Raw genomic sequence first — 7,532 nt, forward strand, 5'->3', positions numbered from 1 at the left:
ACAATGCATTCACAAGGGGTCTGCAGCAAACAATACACTGGCAAGAAGAGAGAAACAGTCCATGACCGAAGGGACGGTCAAGTCAATTAACATTTCACCGAGTACGACGCTTTCAGTACAGTATGAGTACCGCACTTGTGTTAGAACAACGTTAGGACAGATAGCGCAAAGAGGCGTGCCACTCACTCGGGAGTGAACGTGGTAGCGTCATGGTAGCACTGGGAGATGCAGCGATGGGACGGCGCAGTAGGAACACTCTCAGATAGAGCTGAGTTGAACTTTTCCCGGCGAAAAACCTGGTAGCAACTGAGCAGTGGTGTACCAAGGAGCTTAGGTTAGAGGGGAGTGCACCGCAGATTTATGTGGGGTAATGATGTGTATTTCCATTCACGCTCTCTTGAGCAACATCACACACTATATAGGCTACTCCCCCCACCCTACGTACACACACACACACACACACACACACACACACACACACACACACACACACACACACACTCACAAGCCCCTCTCTCTGCTATCTCTCTCCGCGTGGGGTCTTTGTTCCGCCCCCCTGGCCTGCTCAGTGACCCCCGGCGTGTGCGTTTGACCTATGACCCCCCCCTCCCCCCCCCGTGCGCGCTTCCCCCCTTCAGAGACGACGACCGACCACAAAACCCCGCCCCCTCATGCACCTGTCCTCCAACCCCATAATGATGATGATCCCTCCTTTGAAAGTGTGGATTTAGCCACAGAGTCACCGGCTTGGGTCAGGGCATATGTGGTCATCCGGAGACGGGCTAAAGGAATATCACTTCCTAAATCCCCCAAGACACAAAAGGAGAAGCCGGGGTTGAGTCAGCTCTGAGACGGCAGCTTAGCACTTGATCCTCGCGCTGGGAGGTTGTGTACTTCAAAAAGGAAAAACCCGTCATAAAATAAAAAAAAATCGAAAACGTCACGTCAACCTTACCGACGCTAAACCCAAACCTACGTGGGTTTTTTGGTGTGTTTTTTTCGCCGGACGCTGGACATGCAGAAATACATAGCGTTTCCGCGACTATCAATCATGATAAAGACGAAATAAAGCGACATCGCTCGAGGGGGCGAAGACGGATATCGAGCAAATGACAAAAAAACAACATATCCTAGAGCTAGGATACGTCCGCGAAAGAACTAGAATATTTCTTCGGTATTTTGACCTCTTGTCACGACGCTTCCTGATTCTCCTGCTGCTTTGGGAACGTGGTGAAATGCAGATTCCTTTGGACATGAGGGTGACGTGTAGGCCTGGGAGTAGCGACGGTAATTCAGACAGGCAGGAAGCAGAAAGAGCCCACTACAACAGTGTCAGCTAGCATAGCGTCTCTCCTGTGCCCGGGGCCCCTCTAATTAGTGGCATGTAAAGGAGAGCGCGAGAGCCTTGGGGGCACATGTTTACACACTACACACACACACACACACACATGCACACACACACGCAGGCACTGTTTGTTGAGGAAATCAGCATGGGGTCTTTGCAATGCTATGTGACGGAGGGGCCTGATCTGTGGACCAATCAACCCCCAATACACACACACACACGCACACACACACACAAACGTGCGCGCGCACACACACACACACACACACATGCACACAGACACACAAACACACACATACACGCACACACACGCACACAGACACATACACACAGACACACACACACACACACACACACACACACACGCACACACACACACAACGTCAACATCAACGTGGCGTCATACTTTGATGGTGATGCAGAGGCTTCCTTCATTCCTTCAGAAGGCTTCGCCCCCGGTCTTCAGAGCTTAGATAGGATAGGAGGAGGGCCTGGGTTCTCTCTGCTTCCTTGCCTCCCCCCTCTCCCCCCCCCCCCCCCCCTCCCCCCTCTCGGCCCTCCTCCACTCCCCTCTGTAAATGGGGGGTTGGGTGTATGCATGAAATCAAATGGCCCCGGTCATATCGTTCCCCTCACAACACAGAGGATATCAAGGATGTCACACTGGGAGATGGGTGTTCTCTCTCTCTCTCTCTCTTTCCCTCTCCCTCCCTCTCCCCCCCTCCCCCTCCCCCCTTTTCCTTCTCCTCCTCTGCCATTAAGTTCATCTATCTCACTGTCCATTTAGCGAGGAGGGATGCTACTCAGGAGTGGTGGGGGAATAAAGGCGCAGAGAATGTCAGACGCAAGATAAACACCGGTGCGGTGAAGTGGCTCTCGCACGCCTGACGTGACGAGAGAGAGAGGCGCAGCTCGTGATTTGTATCCGCAGCCTTCAGTCTGAGAGCTCCGAGCTAGCTAGCGACTGGAGTGCCTCCTCTTTTCCCCGAGTCGTCGCCCAGGCACAGGCAGCTTCTTCTCAGACCTGACATGAAAGGGATGTGTGTGTGTGTGTGTGGCTGCTCCGTGCATGCTCCCTCTCTCTCTCTCTCTCTCTCTCTCTCTAACCACTCTCTGTTTTTCCCCCCCACTCTCTAGTTCTCTCTCTCTCTCTCTCTCTCTCTCTCTCTAACCACTCTCTGTTTTTCCCCCCACTCTCTAGTTCACTCTCTCTCTCTCTCTCTCTCTCTCTCTCTCTCTCTCTCTCTCTTTCGATTCACACTCTCTGTCCTCTCACTTGTTCCCTCCATTCCTTTTTTTCAAATTCTATATCCCTTCCTTCCCTAACCTCAAGGTCACCAACTTCCTAAATGTTTGTGTGTGTCTCTCCCTCTCTCTCTCTTTCTCTCTCTTTCTCACTCTCTCTCTCTCTCCACCCCTTTTAACTTTCCTTTCTCCTCTCCTGACTAGTGACATCTCAGTGTGTGTGTGTGTGTGTGTGTGTGTGTGTGACTGAGGCGTAGGGGGTTTGTGGCGCAGATGACTGGAGGTTGTGTGTGTCAAATGAGGAGGGAGGGCCGATAGGAGGGAGGCTATATCAGCGAGACATCAGACGTAATTAATATAGCCGGCCCGCACTAATTAAAACGCGTGATTAATGCAACGGGGAGGGGACACGGCACGGCATGGCGGCATCATCGTCTTATGACTCACACAGTGCCACAGGCTCCGAGGGGAAACACATGGAAGTGGATCTGGCGAGGAGGGGGGAGGGGGGGGGGGGGGGGGGGGGGGGGCGAGTGGTTTACTTACCAAGGAGTTGCCATGCACAAACACCATAGCATACATGTGTGTCATCTTCTACTGTTAGGAGCAAATACTAATTCGTGAAATACATTGTTTTCCATGTTTTCCCAGATCCCCACAGACCTGTTCTTCCATACTGTACATATGTGAGGTGAGACTCTGCACATTAAACAGTTTGCAGAAAAAGCCTTCAGGGTGGCTATTTGGCTGCCGTGGAAAAACACCTCGGCGTATTGGAAGCAAATAGGATAACCGTGAAATGGCTTTTTTAGGACAATGTTTACGACGGGTTCTCACTTGTGTTGCTTAAGAGAGAAGGAGTACACGATCACGAGCTGAGATTTTATTACAAAATAATACTACACACACAGACACGCACACACACACACGCCAATGTTATCTCATCATTTCATGAAAAGCACGTCTGGTCCTCCTCTAGTAGGAGGCCATCTGCTTTGAACCGAACGGTACGCCCGAGACAAGGGCCTAGTAGGAGAAGACCACACACTCCAGTGAGAGTGTGTACTGTACTGTAGTCTGCAGTCTGCTGGCTGGGCTCTCCTAATGACTTGACCACATGAGTGTGTCTGGCTTCTCGACTGTGATTCAACTCCCTGGTGACGTCACTGGAGACTGATAGTGTTGGGTTAGGGTTGGAGGTGATCTCATCTCTCCTTAGCATGCTGTTCAGAGGCTTCTATCCCAGCAGCCTACGGGAGTTCAACGGCAGACCGCTTTGTCTCCATTTGGCTAAAACGGTGTATTCTTTGAGAAAACGCAATTCGATATACATAGCAGTGTAACCATCTTTCAAAACGGAACGCTTCTCCTCGACACTACGACGTGTCTCTCGACATGTTTCTTTGTATGCACGTGAGCAAATCGTTCGCTCGAACGACGTAGAATGAAATAACTAAGTGGAGGAGCTAGCTAGGAGAGGGTTACACAGTGTTTACGGATACGGTACATGTCAGAGTAACACGGTGAAAGGACCGTAGCGCTCAGCGGTCAGCCTTATTCGACTGTAAACCACGGAGAAAGACGCAGAAGAACGAACAGTGGGGTCCCTACCGAAACCGAATACTGTCGAAGATTATATAATATGATTCTGCATCCTCCTCTGTTGGGTTAGGGGGGGGTGGGGGGGGTTAAGGTGAGGAGGTAATGGGTGGCTTGCATTAAGGAGGAAAAAAAATGGCTTGCTTTTGCTCTGTGCTTGGTTCCCTGTGTTTGTCTGGTTCTCATCGGGGTAAACATTTGTTCCAGTTGTAGATCTTGCAGAGCTGGAACATGAATCACAGACGAGAAGCGGAAACCACACTGACAGCTGCAGCTCATTACCGGCACTATTACTGATATAGGGGGCTGCTGGGGGAAATTCCTCCTTCCACAGAGAAACGTTCCTGTTTACCATTCACCGCCTCGGATCAGGACCCACACACACTCCCAGACATGCTGTACACACACACACACACACACACACACACACACACACACACACACACACACACACACACACACATACAGATGCAAACGCAGGCACGGAACACACACATGCATGCACACACACACACACACACACACACACACACACACACACACACACACACACATACTCCCAGACATGCTGTACACACACACACACACACACAGACACACATACACACACACATACACACACACACACACACACACACACACACACAGATGCAAACGCAGGCACGGAACACACACGTGCACAAAAACACACACACGCTCAACCTCTCTACTCTCTACTTCTCTCTCTCTAGCACACACTAAGGAAGAACTGACTCACAGCAAAGCTTCACATCACATCTTGGATTATCTGAAGAGAACAAGAACTGGGGATAAAATGGGTTATTGATTTGTATTCCTTTCTTGGATTCTCAAATGTACATTTCTTGGATTCTCAAATGTACATTTTGAGACTACATTCTTACATGTACATACATTATTATCAATACATTAGCTCTCATTAAGTCTATATTACAACCTACCGCACACACACACACACACAAACACAACAAACGAACATGTACATACATTATTTTCAATACATTAGCTCTCATTAAGTCTATATTACAACGTACCGCACACACACACACACACACACACATATATACACACACACACACAAACAACACAACAAACAAATATGTATACTAGTATGTGCACACACACACACACAGAGGTGCACACATACGCACATGCACACACACACACACACAAACAACACAACAAACAAATATGTATACTAGCATGTGCACACACACACAGACGTGCACACATACGCACATGCACACACGCACACACACACACACACACACACATTAAACCTTGGTATAACACGCAGAAGCAAACACTTCTCACGCAAAATTGCTCACCCAAAAGATAGGAATATTTCACCTCTTTAAACAAAGCCGTTTCTTATCAATGTCCTCAAGGTTGCAATCTAAAAGGTTGTTACACTTAGAAATTATGCCCAGAAAAAGCAATCACCTTGCATAATAATGCTACTGTCTACGGGTGAAAATTATTATTCTTTACAACATGATCGTTATGGAGGGTATGTACTGGAACACAATCAAAGTAGTGTGTGTGCCTTCATACTCCATACTCCATACACCGTCCCTGACATAGTAACGTTGTATACTCCTAAACACTGTTCTCCTTCCCATCTGAGAGGTATTTCCCCTGTAGTCGAATTGCAGAGCGGGATCAACAACTGCTGAAACAACACCAATACCAAGGCTACGTATGTGACACGGGGCCCACCTGGTTTAATGGGTTAATGTATTAATTTCTCCCCATTCCCCTCAAAAACATAAATCAAACAGAGCAAAACACCACCTTGTGTTCTGACTGGCCCAACCCTCTTTGACCTCTGCCAATTTTTATCTCATTTTGGTTTAACTTTGTAGATCAGACTTTAATTTTGAAGCGGCTCTCTCGGACAGTGATGAATAGGGTACATCAAGGAGGGCTTAAATTACCCTCTCCCTGGTGGCTGTAGCGGCCGGGAGGGGGGGGGGGGGGGGGGGGGGTGAGGGGAGGAGGGGTGGGGGGGGGGGTGAGGCTTGGTGACCTAGTAACAGACAGAGAAACAGGGCTGGTCAGCACTTGGCCTCTCAACCCTGCGAGCTCGCACACCAAGCGAGAGAAGAGAGAGAGGGGGGGGGGGGGTGGATAGAGGCTGCATCCCACCACATAGCATTCCATCTCTGTAGGTGTCAAAAGTGGAGGATATGGATAGGTTGTCTTCTTTGGTAGATAGTTTGGGTAACTTGTGAGGTGCTTTGGGGAAGGATCAGATCCTGTCCTTGTATGGGCTAGCCTGGCAAAGTGCAGGTTTGAGATTCATTCGGTGTTATTTTTTACAGAAGAAAGATCTTGATGGTGACCATCCACAAGTAAAGCAAACACACACAAGAGCTAAATGAAGAAGGTGTATTAAGTTAAGTGTGGCGTAAGGGTTATAATGTGGAGGGGAGGGGGAGAAAATACTTATTCTAAAATCCTTGCAGATCTATTTCTATTTCTGATCTTAGAATTATCTATGAGCAGTTTTCATGCAGTTTTACGCATCATCTCTTTTGTCCAGGGCTTCACGTTTCTTCTCTTTTTTTTAATAACAAACAAATGTTTCCCATCTCTTTCGAGGCTACTGTAGGCAATCCCTTACTTGTGCACCAGTGCCCTAGCTCTTCATACAGTCTAACTAGGAGCAAGTGTGCCGTGAAGCTGAATGGATCAGGCAACGTGATCACCGTAACATCCCTGATAGTGTGCAGAGCTCAAGAGATAAATCAAAGCAGTATTTACAAACCCCATTTCAGCAATTCATACTTCAGTTCTTTATATATATATTTTTTAAAGATTTCCCTTTTTTAGGAGGAAGGGAAATAAACGCCTCACATGGCCGGGAGCCCACCCTTCGCCCCCCAAAACGAGAGAGAGCGCGTTTGGCGACTCCGCAGTACATGACTTGGTCCCGCGGCGCAGCGATCATATGACCTAACCGACCCTGGCGACTCCGCCGCCACCACGGGAGTCTATTGCAAATATTCCCCGGGGAACTATGGTCATAGTAGCGGCAATTATTAACCTTTATACGCAAAAGATGTTATCTCAAACAGCAGGTTCTAATGGCTTTGTGTAAGCCCCTCTAGTGAGCTTAAGCAAGTGCTGCTCATGCCTCGCTGTGTGCGCGTGTAAGCGAAGCCCCCCAAATCCCTTTTCATCTAATGACTGGATCATTGCTCCATCATGCCAGCCTGGACATTACAGGGCTCACAGACAGTGGTGATAGATGAATTATGCGGAAAACAAGTTTAACATGTGATAAAAAAAAAATATAATAATAATTTAAAAAAAAAACACA

Source organism: Nansenia antarctica, assembly GCF_963989245.1.
Source record: "Nansenia antarctica genome assembly, chromosome: 4".
NCBI classification, from domain to species: domain Eukaryota; kingdom Metazoa; phylum Chordata; class Actinopteri; order Argentiniformes; family Microstomatidae; genus Nansenia; species Nansenia antarctica.